Raw genomic sequence first — 16,872 nt, forward strand, 5'->3', positions numbered from 1 at the left:
AAATTTTGTAGCATTCTCCTTCCACCAATCAAGCAATTTGAACTCATCATTGGTAAGATTCACGGGAGGTTCCAATAGGTATTTATCAATCTCATTTCTTATCTCAACAACATCCTTATCTCTCTTTGACTTCAAGAACTTTTGTAACCTTGATGATTTAGTAACATCATTGTTCACATGCAATGATCCTTCACTCTCTACATTACCATGAAACACTTGGGCAGCAGCTGGATTTTGCTTTCTATAGTAATCATACAAATTGTGTAAAAGTGTCTTGATCTCCAATGACATGTCATTAACCCCATTTTCATCGGACATCAAGTCACCCAAGCAAAATTCCACATATTCCATCTTGTATCGAGGATCTAGAATAACCGCCACAAAGAATAACTTGTTGATGTTATTCACATTTCCCTAATATTTATCAAACTTTCTCTTCATCATTGTTGCTATTTTGCACATAACAACATCATCAACATTCATCATTGTGTCTATCTCCTCCAAAAAAGAACATATCTCATGGAGTGGGGCATTAGAAGACACGGTTTTTGATGCACTAAACCTCAAAGTAGCATCATAAAACTTCTTCAAAAATTTGACAAATACCTTTGTATTATCCCAATCCAATGAAGTTGGAGGCCCAACTCTTTTCTTCTTTACCTTACCATGAGCTTCATACTCCTCAAAGTACCCCAAAAAGTTTGGGTCATCCTCCTCCATTCTCTCAAAACCTTTTTGGAGCTTCAAAGCACTCTCCAACATCATGTAAGTTGAATTCCATCTTGTGCACACATCTAAAGGAACCATCGTCCTAGTATCAACCTTCTCCATCTCCAAACAAGCCCTAAACTTCTCTAACCGTTGGGATGACCCCCTAATGTACTTAGCACAATTGCGAATACTCTCTATAGATTGATGAATTTCTTTCATTCCATCAGTTACAATCAAGTTTGTAATATGTGCACAACACCTCACATGCAACAAACTACCATCACCTATGAGTGAATTCCACTTTTCTGACCTCTTCTTCATGTAGCTAATACATCCATCATTGGAGGAAGCATTATCAACCGATATGGTGAAAACTTTGTCTATCCCCCATCCATTCAAAGATGCCTCCACAAGCCTACCAATTGTATCCCCCTTATGATTAGGAATGACACAAAAATTAAGGATTCTCTTATGCAAGACCCAATCATCATCAACGAAGTGGGCCGTGAGAACCATGTAATTGATATTTTGAATGGACGTCCAAGTGTCGGTGGTAAGAGAGACACTTTGTGCATTATGTGTTAAGACACTCTTGATTTTAGCTTTCTCCTCTTGATAGAGATCCCACACATCTCTAGCAATTGTTGTACAAGTTGGCAAATCAAATCTAGGTTGTGCCTCCTTCAAAAATTCACGAAACCCAATACCCTCCACATGACTAAACGGAAGCTCATCCCGAATAATCATCTTGACACATGCAATTCTACATCTCTCTTTACTAAATGCTTGTGCTACTAGGTTACCCCCTTTCGCTTGCCCCTCAAATGAAAGGACTTTTTGTCTTTTCTCATGTCTCAATGGAGAATTCTTACATTGACTTCTCAAATGGTGCCACAAAGTGGATGTACCATTCCTTTTACCATCACATGCATAGTCCTTTTTACAATACTTGCATATGCGTCTAGACTCACTAGTTTCATCCTCACACTTTATCTTTGTGAAATGATCCCAAACCCCTGAAGCATTCTTACAAGGCTTTCTTTTTCCTAAAGTTCTAGGGGTTGATTGTGGTGGGTCTGATTGTGGAGGGGCTGATTGTGAAGGGGCTAATGGTGGAAGGGCTAATGGTGGTGGTGGGTTAGTTGAAACAGGGGTTTCAGATTCTGCTTCCATTAAATTAATAATACCCTACAAAAATACAAATATTTGGTGCTTCAATAACCAAAAACAATAAGCATGTAATCAATATTGCATATCTGCCAATGTGAATAAGCAACCAAAATACAAATATCACATTATTCAATAATTCCACTTTTCTAACCTCTTATTTATGCCTTTAGCCTATGTGAATTGCTGCCAAATTTAGTGTGACATTACAATAATCATAGAACTTAAATTATTACTCCATATCTGCCAAATCACATTATTGAATGATGCAAATTTTCAAAATCCAAAATGAAATCATAAATAACAAATAAAACTACCACAAAAAATAACAAATAAAACTACTAAAAAACACAAATAAATCAAACAGCATTGTTCAATCACTTCTGTCCCAAAATCAATTCTATGATCCTAGATATTACCATAAATTACAACAACACCATAAATAAATCAAACAACAACAAAGTCAGATTAGAGAAATTACCTAGAGCAAGCCAATCGTTTCTTATGATCCCAAAATCAATTCTGTCCACCAAAAATCACAACAGAGTCAGATTAGATAAATTGAATTAACAAAAATTGTCAAATCCCTAACATTTTTAATTAGGGTTTACACATATTAATACCTCAAACTGAGAGAGAGAGCAGCTGACAGAGAGCGAGAATGGCTGAGAGAGAGAGAGAGAGAGAGCGAGCGAAACTGGCTGAGGGTGAGAGAGAGAGTGACTGAGATCGGGTGAGAAAAATCGTCTGAGAGAGAGAGAGAGAGAGAAAGCGGGTGAGAAGGAAGAGAAGATAGAGCCGAGAGTGATTGAGAGAGGCAGAGCCGAGAGTGATTGAGGATTGAGAGAGGCAGAGTCGAGAGGGATTGAGAGAGGCAGCGACGAGAGAGAGTCTGAGAGGAGAAGAGGCGAAATGGAGAAAAAAAAAATCGATTCAATGTTTTAGCTTTTAGGGTTTCGCTATATCCGGTGTAACATAGAGTAGGAAATGATTTTCCCTCGACGAATCATCACTTGACAAGTGTATTAATTATTTTTTTAATAATATAATTATATTACTCGGTCCGGTCCGATTTTCGCCGGTTTGCAGCCAATTAAAATCGATCCAACCCGATTCTTGGCCAGTTCGGGCGGTTTTTTTACCGGTTCTTCAATTTTTCAATGTAAAAACCGAACCAAACCACCTTAGGCGGTCCGGTTCGGTTGGGTTTTCGGTTAAAATGCTCACCCCTAGTTTTTAATGATATCTCCCAAATTGTATTTAACTTGTTAAATACTTCTACATCTTTAACTACATTATCAAGAGTTCTCCCAAAAAAAAAAAATTATCCTACATTATCAAGAACAACATGCTTTCAAATTTTACATAAAAACCAAGGTTCTAAATACTTGGACAATTCATAAACAAGAATTCATATGGAAGATGAGAAGAAGATGGGAGCAGATAAGCGTCAGAAATTGGTTGAGAAAGTTGAAAAGAGAAAGAAAAGGATTGGAGCAGGAAGCGGTGAAATGGAAATTGGATGAGGGAAAGGGAGAAAGAAAGAGAAAGGTGAGGCTAAGTATTTAAAAGGCCAAGATGTTTGAGGATTATGTGCCAAGATGTTTGAGGATAAGTATTTAAAAGGCCAATTCATTCTTAATCCTTCCTCACAGTCTAAGGAGGATGGTTCTTCTACCTGGAAGGGTATTATATATGGTGCCCAACTTCTTGGACAAGGTATGAGTTGGAGACTTGGCAGGGGTGATATTGTTCTGTTTTGGAAGGATCACTGGCTCCATGAGGGTCCCTTGCTGCACCAAGAAGGAGTGCTCAATGTAGTTGAGCAGTATTGTACAGTGGATAGCTTTTTTTAAAACAGATGGTGGGATATTGATAAATTGAGGGGTGTTGTGACTAAGGGAATTGTACAAAAGATCATTAAGTTTAAAGATCATGCTCTTTCTAATGCTGCTGTCAAGTCTTGGCTCATAGGTAATCTATGTTCTAAGGCAACTTGGGGGGAAGGAATTCCTTGGTGCACTATCTTTATTTTTACTTTCTAGTTTATCTAGAAGTGGAGGAACCATCAGATTTTTGTTGAGCTTGAGGAGTAGCCTAATTGTCCATAGAAGATTATTCAAGTTGCTGTGAAGGAGTGGCTTCGTTCTGTCAATTGTGTCAATCCTAACTGCCTCCTTGGATTGTAGCTTTTAAATTAAATGTGGATGGTACTTGTAAGACTTGTTCTGGGGCTATTGGTGCTAGGTGTGTAATCCGTGACACACTTGGGGATAGGATAGATTTTGGAAGCTAATTATGGGGGTTGTTTTTTGGATTGCAGCTTGCAGTGGCTCGAGGGATCTCTAATCTTGTCATTGAAATGGATTCAACCCTGTTATGAATCTCATGAAAAATCCTGATACTGTTGGCGTTCATCCCCTTGCTGGTTTGTTATCTAGTTGCTGGGATTTTATGAAATTGATCAATGTTTGTGATCTTCAACGTGTCTACCGGGGGAGGAATTGCTTGGTAGATTGTCTTGCTAATGGAAGCTATAATCTGGACATAGGCGTGTGTTGGTTTGACTAAATGCCTTTGTTATCTAGTTGCTGGGATTTTATGAAATTGATCAATGTTTGTGATCTTCAACGTGTCTGTCGGGGGAGGAATTGCTTGGCAGATTGTCTTGCTAATGGAAGCTATAATCTGGACATAGGCGTGTGTTGGTTTGACTCAATGCCTCTTTAGGTTGGAGCAACTTTGGTTGATGATATGATTAAAGTCTCTAAGCCCCGTTTAGTTCGTGTAGTGTAGGTTTTGTTTGGGTGTTTACCCCCCTGTGTCATAAAAAAGAAAAAAGAAAAAAAGAGAAAGGTAAGGAGAGAAGGTCCTGGGAAACGGAGCCATCTTGGGAGGATTCATGTTCACCTGAAACTTGAGAAGTATATGATTTGTTACTAATCAGAAATCAGAATCTTTTGAATCACCAAAGGTCATTATCGTTTAATTCCAATGGAAACATGTTCTTGTATTTTCAATCCAAGCTATTCCACTCTCTTGGTCATTGGAGGCTACCACTTATACAAAGAAAACAACTCCTTTCTATATTTGCATCAAGTCATCTGTTGGCCGAATGCAATGTAATTATAGTGGACTTTCTTATCCTCATCCAATGCATTTCTTGACAAAACATTGTGTTAGGGAGTTACCACCACAATCATGACATTCAATCATAGTTATGGCTATTCAAGGAGTATTTCTGTTACACTGTTATTGTATTATAATTATAGCATTATTGTTTAATGTAAGGGTGTGTTTATAAAGTCTGTTTAATGTAAGGTAGGGTGTGTTTATGAAATCAATTTCATGTAGGGTATTTCTATAATTTTATGGCTAGAAATGGTTTTCTTTATAGTTATCTAAAATAAGAATCCTACAATGAATTAGTGCAAATTGAGCAGGGAAGTTGCCTCAACGTGGCGAGCTCGACCTCCTCTTTCTACTACCTAGGAGGGCAAAACAAAGAAAATGTGAGATAAACCTTAGTGAGAAGACAAGAATAATAAGTTCAAAAGTAACTACTTCGAACATACTAAACCCCAGTGTTCGCAACTACTTATCAATGCTTTTAGAGAATCTTTATATAAAATACAAAGTAACCAAATCATTTGAAAGCCCACTAGACTGTTCATAATGTCAAGATAACAAGACTTTAAACATGATATATAAACTCCTCAACTCAAGCTGTGAAACTGTAGTTTGATGTAACTCAAACCCAAATATACATCAATCCTCTCAACTGAAATAAAGTCACAAAGTTAGCAATAACAATCTCGTAACATACTTAAAATATATACCTTACTTGTACCTAGGAAATAAGCTCAATAGCCATACAAGGACATTGTAAACTTGATGCACGAGCAGGTTGTGGGGTTTGGGGAGGGAGAATAAGTTGTCCATCCACATAAGCTGGGAGGATATATTGTGTGAACTAGTTGGTCATAGGAGCATAGACAGCCCCAAAAGTATAGGCATCCTCGCAAACCACCCAAAACGAATATGTACGCCCTGATGCGTCAAAAAACCTAAATGTAACCCACTGTAACTATAACTAGGGGAGTGTACTTGTAATGTGGTTTGAAAACCATAGTTCACTCCACGCTATACATATATTTAAGGGTTATTCGTAGCAAACGGACGAGAAGTGGTGAAACGCTACCTTGGCTTGCGAGCGTTTGTTTTGGTGCGAAGCGAGAGTCGTCGAGAGAGTGAGAATTGGGTCTGGAAGTGCCGAAGGCTTTTACTGCACAGATCGAGTTGGGTTTATTTCTGTGTTCTTAATCTTTTAGGTGAAAGTTCTGTTTTTGCATTTTGGTTATGGGAATGAAGGGTGATTTTCAATTTGGGCATGATTCAAATTCGTTGAATCTTCTCTCTGAGGTTTTTGTTATCGTCAAAAATTGGAAGAAAGATGATGTTAAGAAGGCCATGGCCATGGCTATGAGAAATTGCTACTGCAACCCACTTCATGGATATGGATTTGATGGGTGTTTGATTCCTTAGAAGGCCATGGTCAAGCAAAACAAAAGGGTTTTTTCATCATCATCATCTTCTTCTTCTTCCTTGGATACGTTGGCTGAAGTTGCAACCCAGCAATTGATGGAGTTAGGGGATGGGAATGGACTCACAATCGAGTGGGTTTTTGATGAAAAAGCTGTTCTTGCAGAATTCTTTAGTTTCTGTGCTAAAAAGAAAAGGTGATATGCAGGTGATATGCTAAAAAGAAAAGCTGTTCCGAATTTACCCTCATTTTTGACAGAAAATTTAACAGAGTTTGACGGAGGGACTACTGGTGCAACGTAGCACCTAGTTGAGTGACCCCTGCAACTAATAATTGAATTGGTGGACCAAAGTGTAACTACGGGTATAGTTGAGGGACCATTGCTGCGAATAACCCTATATTTAAACCACAAAATCTCAAGAAAAGCATAATTAGAATCCACATTGAAAACATCATAAGATAGAGCCGATAATTAAACCAAGTTTCCTTACAATCGGATGACGATCCCTTCACATACCCTTAAATTCGTCAATCCATGACCAACGTGCGTTGGATTTACGATCCGTCAATTTCTACGCACTCCTAGTAACTACACCAAAATATTACTAAAAGTTAGGGATGATAACAACTACTTTCGAAGAATAAGGAAGAAAAATGCAACTTGGGGTATATTTTTCATGGACCATTGCTACAATGTAGCCGCAAATAAAATATTTTTCATTAATAAAAAGTACATCAAAATTAACTAACTGAAAAACAAATGACTAAATTTCCTTCTTCAATAAGACATCTTTAGGGATGGTCAATTTCTAATAGGAAAATTCCTTAAAAAAAACTAGAAAACCATGTCATGCAATGCTATGTAGTCCCTTTCCATATGCGACCCCTCATAAGAGGTTCCACCTTTGCCTTTTTTGCTTGAATGTAAATGAAGCTGGCTCTGATATTTCCATGTGTCATCCTCAAAATATTTAGTGATGACCACATAAGACATCATTGTATATAAAAAATAATTAAAAGGTCAATAATACTTCCAATCTACTTAACAAAAATTGAATCATGTTTGCCTATGTGATTAATGATTTGAGCTCTACACTCTGTGGTAACTATTTGGAATAGTTAATGAATGTGAGTGATTGAAAATGAGTGTAAGTTATTCAACTGAAGTACGAGAAATGTCATAATTAGGGCTGGCTCTGACATTTTGGTGGCCCATGGCCAAAAATTAAATGAGGCCCTTAGATATAAGTTTTTCTTGAATTTGCTCATTCCTTTTTCTTTTTATGAATAGGGGGAAAAGTCCCAGAAAACAACTAAGCCTGCTAAATAGAATAATTTCATTCAACTAACGAAAAAAAACAAAAGTACATGATCCATAAACAACAAAAATCATATTTAGTTCCATAGAGCTTCTAAAATTTCAACAAAACAAAAAAAAAAGTTCTCAAGTGGCGTAGTGGCTCTTCAATAGGGCTTAGTTCTCAAGTGGCTCAATTGTACACAAAAAGTTGCTTTGACTTCCACTCCATCATCTACAAATCAAAAAACAAAAGCAGTAACATTAAAATACAAACAATCACTGAAAAATTCTTGATCTTCTAGCATTTTGAGAAGCAAAATCATCAATAACCTCTTCAAAATCAATATTTCCAACATATTCTTTTCAATACATAAGATTGCCAATCCATTTAACCTTTCTTGTGACATAGTTGATCGCAAATAAGATTTTATTAATTTTAATTTTGAAAAACTTCTTTCTGCAGATGCCACAATTACTGGCAGAGTCAATACAATTCTATAAGCAATTGAGACATTTGGAAAACAATCCACAACATTTACAAACTCAAGAACTTCAATGGCTGTCTTTGTCTCTTTCGATAAATACATTTGTAACACTTCCAATTCAGAAAACAAATCATCAGCATTAATATCAGATTCATTATCATGTGTTAAAGCAGCTTCAAGATTTCTACAACATCCACGCAATCTACTATAATTCATTTGAAATAAATTCTTAGGATTGAACAAAAAAATAAAAAATGCCTTCAAATATTTCGAATTGTTCAAATCTACTCCTCAAAGAAGAAATTGCAGCATCAACTACAACAAGAAAATAATTAACCCTAAAAGATTCTTCAGCAGATTGAAATGTCTCTTTATGGTCATTTTCATCAAATTGTTTTTTTCTTCTACTTTGACGTTTTTCAGGAAATAGAGGGTCAATTTCCATCTTTGATGCAATCTCTTTAGCAGAAAGTAGGGCAAATGTGAACCCATTTTCCCTATAGTCTATAAAATAAGAGACCAGCCCCTTCAAATGTTTTATTGCAACATCAATTTGCATATCTCCAAATTGCAATTTTTGGCTAACCAAGTCCATTTTTTCCAAAATGTTATGCCATATACTCATGCCCAACAAAAATTCAAAATTTTCAAGTTCATGTGTAGCTAAAGATTCAACTTCACTCTTTGTTTTTGCATCTTCACTAACCCCAGACAATTCAAACAAAGCTTCTCTTATATCATCAGTTTGGGTTATTATGGCTTTAACACTATTAATATGACTTTCCCATCTTTTTGTTGACAATGGTTTAAGAGTTAATCCAAGGACATGATCTTGAAAACATTTCCACCTCTTCGTAGAACTAGCAAATAGAGTATACATACGTTGCACAACACCAAAAAATGACACAGCTTTAACACTAGAGTTTGCCATATCACAAACTGTTAAATTAAGAGAATGAGAAGCACATGGAATATAAAATGCCCTAGGATTTAATTTAAGAAACCTTTTTTGCACACCATTGTTTTTCCCCTTCATGTTAGCTCCATTATCATAACCTTGGCCCCTTACATTATTAATATCAAGTTCAAGACACTTTAATACAGCTTGTAACTAATTAAAAAGCCCACATTCAGATGTATCATCCACTTTCAAGAACTCTAAAAAATACTCTTCTACCTTTATGGGAGCATTTGACACATCTACACATCGAATTATTAAAGTCATTTGCTCATGGTTACTTACATCAGGAGTACAATCAAGTATTACAGAAAAATATGTTGCCTCTTTGATTTTTTTCAATTATACCACTTCTAACCTTGGAGCCTAACATACCAATAAACTCATTTTGAATTTTATGACTAAGATAGTGATAATGAATCTCATTATTTTGAATACGTCTGAAATACTCTTGCAATAACAAATCAAATTTTGCAATTAATTCAAGCAGCCCCAAAAAGTTACCATTGTTATCTTGGTAAATTTTCTCATTCTCTCCACGAAAAGCTAAATTTCTTTTAGCAAGGCATCTCACAACAGAAATTATTCTTATTAAAACCAATTTCCAATGTTCCTTCTCTTTTTTAATTTGCACTTGTAGCTCTTTATCAATTGTTTCATTCTTTTTCAATCTAATTTGCATGTCAATCCAAGTTCTCATGTTATTTATATGCTCACTACTAGTTTCATGTTGTTTAAGCCTCACACTTAAACATTTCCAGTCATTAAGCCCTTCATTTGCCAACAAACTTCTAATTTTCACATATTTAAACAACTTACACAAAAACAATATACTTTGTCCACGTCTTTTGAGTACACTAGCCATTTTCTATCTTGACCCTCCCCATTTGATAACTTTCTTGTATAATAAGAATATGAAAAATGCCTAGAGACGCATCCACGGGAAACTTGAGATTACTTTCTCTTATAGGACCCTTTTCTACTAAAATATCCTTTGTTTTGTTATCAATGTTATCCCAAAGTCTTGGATCATAGATATTCAAAGCATGAATTATTTGTTATGTTTCATTTTCATTCTCAAATTGATCACCAACCACATTCAGTTCATTAGTATCATTCTCTCTCATTTCTTCTTGATTATTTTCATTCTCAATGAGGGCATCAACCTCTTTATTTTCTATCATTTCTTCTTCCTGACTAATTGGTTGTTGTGATTCATTAACTAATTCATTAGATGGATCTTCAATTGAAGAACTAGTTTTAAAAAAACTTATCAAGAGCTCCTTTTTGAGTTTGAATCATTTTTCTATTTTCCTTATTTTATTTCTTTTTTGACTGCCAAATTCATGTTTCCTAACCATTTTTTATTGCAACTCTTAAATCTAGAAAGAGACAAACAACAAATGAACAAACTAAACACACCACACCAAACACACCACGCCAAACACAACCAGCAAAGCAACCAACCACAACCAGAAAAGGAAAAAAACTAAATTTAAGCAACAAAAAAAAAAAAAAAAAGCAATACAACATGGTTTATGCTTAAGTTGTATAAAAAGCTTCAATCTTGCAGAGCTTTAACTTCAATTGATCTATATTGCACATCTGCAATGATATAAAAAAATTATAATTAGATACATACAATTCGATATATAAAAAATATGTATACAGATTATGGAAAGAATTCAAATATGGGGTTATTAATATTATTGACGAACCTCATCCTCACTCAGATAATCTTCCAGAGTCTTCTTCTCTACAGAAATCGTGTAGTGTAGAAGAAAGAAATCTACAAATCTTTGTTTGGATAGATCAATTCAAAGACAAAGATAAAAGAGAGATGAGAGAAAAACTGGAAATAATATATTGAAGAGAGCTTTTCTTTTGAGTCAAGGACAATGATATTGAAGAGAATAGAGCTTGGGAGAACAGAGCATGGGAGAAGGGTCTAATATATTGACCAAAACAGAGAGAGGAGAAGACGGTGGGAAAGGGAAAGATCGCTTGGAAGTAGAAAAGTTTTTTATGGGAAAAGAGGAAGTGTGTTGGAAATAGGAAAGATTGCTTTAGAAGCTGGAAATAGGAATATTTGTAATTTTTTATTAAGGCCTCAAAATTTGGAGGCCCATGGCCGTCGCCCTCGGCGCCCAGGCCCAAGGCCGGCCCTGGTCATAATAGAACCTAAGTGCAAAGATGAGAACTTAAGGGGAATCTATTTATTATAGTCAGCTTCATTTACAGTCAAGCGAAAAGGGTAAAGTTGGGACCTCCTATGAGGGGACACACTATGGAAAGAGACCGCAAAACATTGCGAGACATTGCATTCAAAATATTTGGAGTAAATGTAAGGTTAGAAATTGATCGTGATTGCAGATGTATTGTTGAAGAAGGGGGGGGGGGGTGTTCAGTAAGTTGCTTTTTATATTACTTAATATTGACGTCATTCTTTTTTGTCAATATTTTATTTGTATTGTATATCTAGAATGTTTAATCACCCTTGTCTTTTGTGATCAAGAGAAATGTTGACACTTAGAAGCATAGATTGTCTTGAATTTGTTGAGAAAAAATCGAGCTTAAAAGAGAATTGGAATTAATTCAAATCAATCAACAATCTCTTACCTCATCCGATAGGTGGTGTGTAGAATATAACACTACTACAATTTTAGCTTATACCGACGGACTAATACTGGCAAAAGAGCAGCTTAGCCAATACTTGGACCCAATACTGGCGAAATAAAGTCATTTGTCACTACTAAATAATACTGACCAAGTCTTTTGTCTTTACTAAATTTACTGACGAGCCCCTGTGCCAGTCTCTTTTAGCGCAGGAAGCAAAAACATTAAGCGCCTAAATTTTCAGAGTCACTGACAAGTTTTATTGCCAATACTATTCTTAAATATAATTGTTAACTTCAATTCTTCACTAAAACTTTTCTACTTCCTCCAAACCGACCATCTCTTCCCTCTTCTTTTCATTGAAGAAGGAATTGTACTCTTCCTTAAAGCTAGTGGAGTTGGAGGAATGTGTGAAAGTGATTTTCATGTCTGCTGGTTCAGATTGAGAGAGAGAGATTAAATTTGGGGGTTTTCTTTGCTCTTCTCAATCGGGGTTGTTGATTCAGATTGAGAGAGAGATTAAATTTGGGGGTTTCTTTGCTCTTTTCAGTTGGGGCTGACTTGGTTGTTCTTCTTTAAAGAGAGCCCCTGTTCTGGTGAGATTTTTGTTCTTATTTTGTTTGTTATTTTATTTTTTCAAGTATTTGAGAATAGGTAATGACCCATGAATCCTTCCAATTAGTTGTATAGGTGAAGCCTGATTACATCCTTTGATTTTTCAAAGCTATTGTTTTAATTTTTTATTATTTGTTGGTGAAGTCTGATGTGTGGGTATTCATGTATTAATCTATTGCAGGAGTGTTGAATTTTTGTTGGAAACTTAGAATCCGGGTGTGTTTCCCTTTACTTTTTTCTATTATATGGTTGTTCTTTGATTATTGTATTGAGATTATCGGGCTTTCATCTATGAGTTGATATATTTTGTTTCATATGTATACTTTTTTTTAGGTGAGACCCAAGGGTATCCACCGCCGACAGCAGTGACTAATCCCTTTATACTTTATTTGTTGTTATGACGTGAGTTTCTTTAGCTATTAAGTGGGTCTAGTTGTTTGGTGTTATAGTTCTTTTCTTCAGTTGAATGAATATGCAATTTTTTAGTTAATATATTCTTTAGACTCGGGTTTTTGTTATTTTAATTTGGTTTTGCTTGTGAATTGAAGTAGATGGTAATGAGGGTCATCTAATGGATAATAAATTGACCCACCTGATAGGAATTTATCGACAGTAAGTATGAGGGATGATCTGTGCTGAATAATTGTATTTGGTGCCTTGCACTCAATATTAGGTGAACTATGGATAAAAGTTGGGTACATTTGAGGAGAAATTGTAAGGAATACGCAGACGGATGTTTTTAGATGACGTATTTGCCAAAGTGGGTTTTGGAGAGAGGGTCATATGTCCTTGCAAAAAATGTTGTAACCGTTATCGCTATGAAAGAAACATCATCCAACAGCATCTTATAGAAAAAGGAATGGATCCCACATATATGAATGGCCCTTGGAGGCATCATGGGGAGCCCATGACAAATTTACCATTCCAAGAGGATATAGAATCAGTTCACAATGAAGAAGTTTGTATAGATGACATTCATGATTTTCTCAATGAAGCCTTTGTGCAACCAATAATTGGAGAAACTGTTGGGACTTTGAGAGAGCCACCTATCTTTGATGGCCAAACACCTAAGGCTGAAATGTTTTATAAGTTACTTGAAGAAGTAGATATGGAGTTGTACCCTTGGTGTAAATATAAGAAATTGTATTCTGTTGTAAGATTGTTCCAGATTAAATGTTTAGGGAACATGAGTGATAATGTCTTTACAATGCTGTTACAATTGGTTAAACAATTGTTGCCAGAGGGGGATTGTTTACCAAAAAATAATTATGATGCTAAAAAAATCATTAGGGAGTTGGGACTCACAGTTGAGAGGATCGACGCTTGCCCCAATGATTGTATGTTGTTTTGGAAAGATACATTAGACTTGACTGAGTGTGCACTTTGTGGTGCCTCAAGGTACAGAGTCAATATTGTGGGAGGTTGTTCGAGTAAGAACATATCAGCTAAGGTTCCAGCCAAGGTTCTTCGGTATTTTTCATTAAAACCAAGGTTGCAAAGATTGTTTATGTCGAAGCATACCGCTGAAGATATGAGATGGCATGCAACCGAATGTCCTAAAGATGGATTCATGAGGCACCCATCAGATTCTCGTGCGTAGAAGCATTTGGATTCCTTATACCCTGAATTTTCTTCGGAGATACGCAACGTGCGATTGGGGCTTGCGAGTGATGGGTTTAATCCCTTTTCAAATATGAGCAAAGCCCATAGTACATGGCCTGTTGTACTGTCAGTTTATAAATTGCCTCCGTGGATGTGTATGAAGCAACCAAATTTATTGTTATCATCAATAATTCCTGGTCCTGATGGGCCTTGCAATAATATTGATGTGTATTTGAAGCCTTTAATCGATGAGTTGAAAGAGTTATGGGAGGTTGGTATTAAGACGTTTGATGTGTTTGCCAACCAAACTTTTACAATGAAGGCTGCATTGTTATGGACGATTAATGACTTTCCAGCCTATGCGATTCTTTCAGGATGGAGCACAAAGGGGAAGAAAGCGTGTCCGCATTGCATGGATGATACAGTCTCAATGCATTTGGCAAATAGTACTAAGATGTGTTATATGGTAATCGAAGATTTCTACCTATACAACATCGGTTTCGAAGAGATAAAGCAGCCTTTAACAGTAAGGAAGAACATGCTCTTCCACCTATTCCCTTGAGCTTGACAGGTTCCCAGTGTTCAGAAAAATTGTCAAGTTTGACATTCACATTTCGAAAACCCAAAAAGAAGTCAGCTGATCTTGTTGGGCAAGGAAAACCCAAAAAACGTTCTTGTCCCATTAGGAATACAAATACATGTCCCACAATGAATATAAATAGTAACAAAGTTCAGTGGAAGAAGAAAAGCATATTCTTTGAGTTACCATATTGGCAATATCTTTTGATACGACAAAACCTTGATCTAATGCATATTGAAAAGAATGTTTGTGAAAATATTTTAGGTACATTGTTAAATATTCCTGGGAAGACAAAGGATGGAATAAAAGCTCGTAAGGACCTTCAAATTTTGAATATAAGGAGAAAACAGCACCCTTATATAAATGGGAAAGGTAAGGAAGTTTTTGATCTAGCACTTTTTGACATGAGGAAAAGGGAAAAAACAATGTTTTGCAAAGTCTTGGCGAATGTGAGAGTTCCTGATGGGTATTCTGCAAATCTGTCTAGATGTGTTAATGTGAATGAGAGAAAAATACACGGATTGAAAAGTCATGACTATCGTATTATAATGCAACAGCTGCTGCCCCTTGCAATACGACGAGTATTACCAAAAGCTGTTACCATTAATTGTTTTGCTTGAGCTAAGTGCAATTTTTAGACGGTTATGTAGTAAGAAGGAATCTAAAGCATCATACATGGCTTTAAAACCTAGGATTGCAGTAACATTATGCCAGATGGAAAAGATATTCCCTCCTTCCTTCTTTGTTGTGATGGTACACTTAATCATGCATTTGGCAGATGAGGCTACAATCGCAGGGCCTGCCCCATATCGGTGGATGTATCCCATTGAAAGGTAATTAGTTCAACTCTTATTTATTCTTTCTAGTTTTATATTTTAATTGTAAATTAACATGTTCAATGTTACCATATCTTCAGATACCTACAAACGTTAAAGAAATATGTTCGGAATAAGAGTTATCCTGAAGGAAGTATGGAACAAGGATATCTTGTCGACGAGGGATTAGCTATGTGTACCATGTATCTTAGCAATGTTGAGACTCGAAGGAATCGAAAGGGTCGAAATGCTGATGGTATTGGTCGTGGTGTCATTGGGGAGCTAAAAGTTTTTGACCCTTCAGGTCATTCTAAGGGTTCAGCTGAACAAATATATCTTGACAAAGATGTTTGGGACCAATGTCGCAGAGTTGTCTTGTTCAATTGCGATGAAGTTTCTCCCTTTTTAGAGTAAGATATATATGAATAAAAACAAGCAAGTTGTTGATACTTTTTTTTTTCAATCCTCAATTATGATCTAATAACTAACAAGTCATTACATTATATTGTAAAACAGAAAATGCTTCCAAGAATTGAGACAAAGTAATCGACGAAAGACCATACGGGAAATTGAGGGGATGAGAAATAAGATATTTCCAACTTGGTTCAAGGATCATGTAAGTATGTTTAGTTGTAATCTGATTCATTTTATGTTGCTGCACCATATTTTTAATTAAAGTCATTTACTTTAGTTGTTGTTTTAAATTATAGGTTACTAAATTGTACACAGCCCATGATTTGTCAATATCTGAGGACTTGCGTTGGCTATCAATTGGTCCTAGTAGATTTGTGAACAAGTATAAGAATCACACATAATTCATGGGTGCAGGTTCCGGATTAAATCAGTAGACGATAAAAAGAAGAATCAGAATAGTGGTGTATTTCAATGTGCAGAGACATCTAGTTACTCAAGCGCAAGAGATCGCAATCCAGTAATTGGCAATGTTGATTATTATGGTGTTCTTAAAGACATTTATGAACTTAATTATGGGGGTCAAACAGAACGGGATGATAATGGTCGGAAAATTACACTATTTAACTTCGACTCGGTTGATACTGCTAGTGATAGGGGGATGAAGTTTGATGGGTATGGTTTCCCTTTGGTTAATTTCAATCGATTGCGACAAACGAAAGACACTTTCATATTGGCTTCTCAAGCTACACAAGTGTTTTATGTTGTAGATCCCAAAGACAGTCATTGGCATGTGCCAACCCAAACTCAACCAAGAGATTTTTTTGATGTGCTAGAAGATAGTGATCTAGCTCCAACTATAGATAACCCTTTAAGTGCTATTGATAATTATGCCATTCCGAATCTTGATGATCAGTTGCTAGACAATGAGGAATTGCATATTAGGGTTGATATGGATGAGATGGTAGATGAGGATGAGCCCGGAAATGAGGATGAAGAAGATGTACAGTCTTCAGATGATCTCTCCACTGAAAACGAGGATGAACTTTATGATGACATGGAGTATTGA

The 16,872-nt window shown here is 36.0% G+C and overlaps 1 pseudogene; it reads left to right on the top strand.

The window, feature by feature from the left end:
- Positions 1–13,128: 13,128 nt before the first annotated feature.
- LOC110758062 (uncharacterized) lies at positions 13,129–16,872 on the top strand (annotated as a pseudogene).

Source organism: Prunus avium, chromosome 5, assembly GCF_965620075.1.
Source record: "Prunus avium chromosome 5, drPruAviu1.hap1.1, whole genome shotgun sequence".
In the NCBI taxonomy this organism is placed as follows: domain Eukaryota; kingdom Viridiplantae; phylum Streptophyta; class Magnoliopsida; order Rosales; family Rosaceae; genus Prunus; species Prunus avium.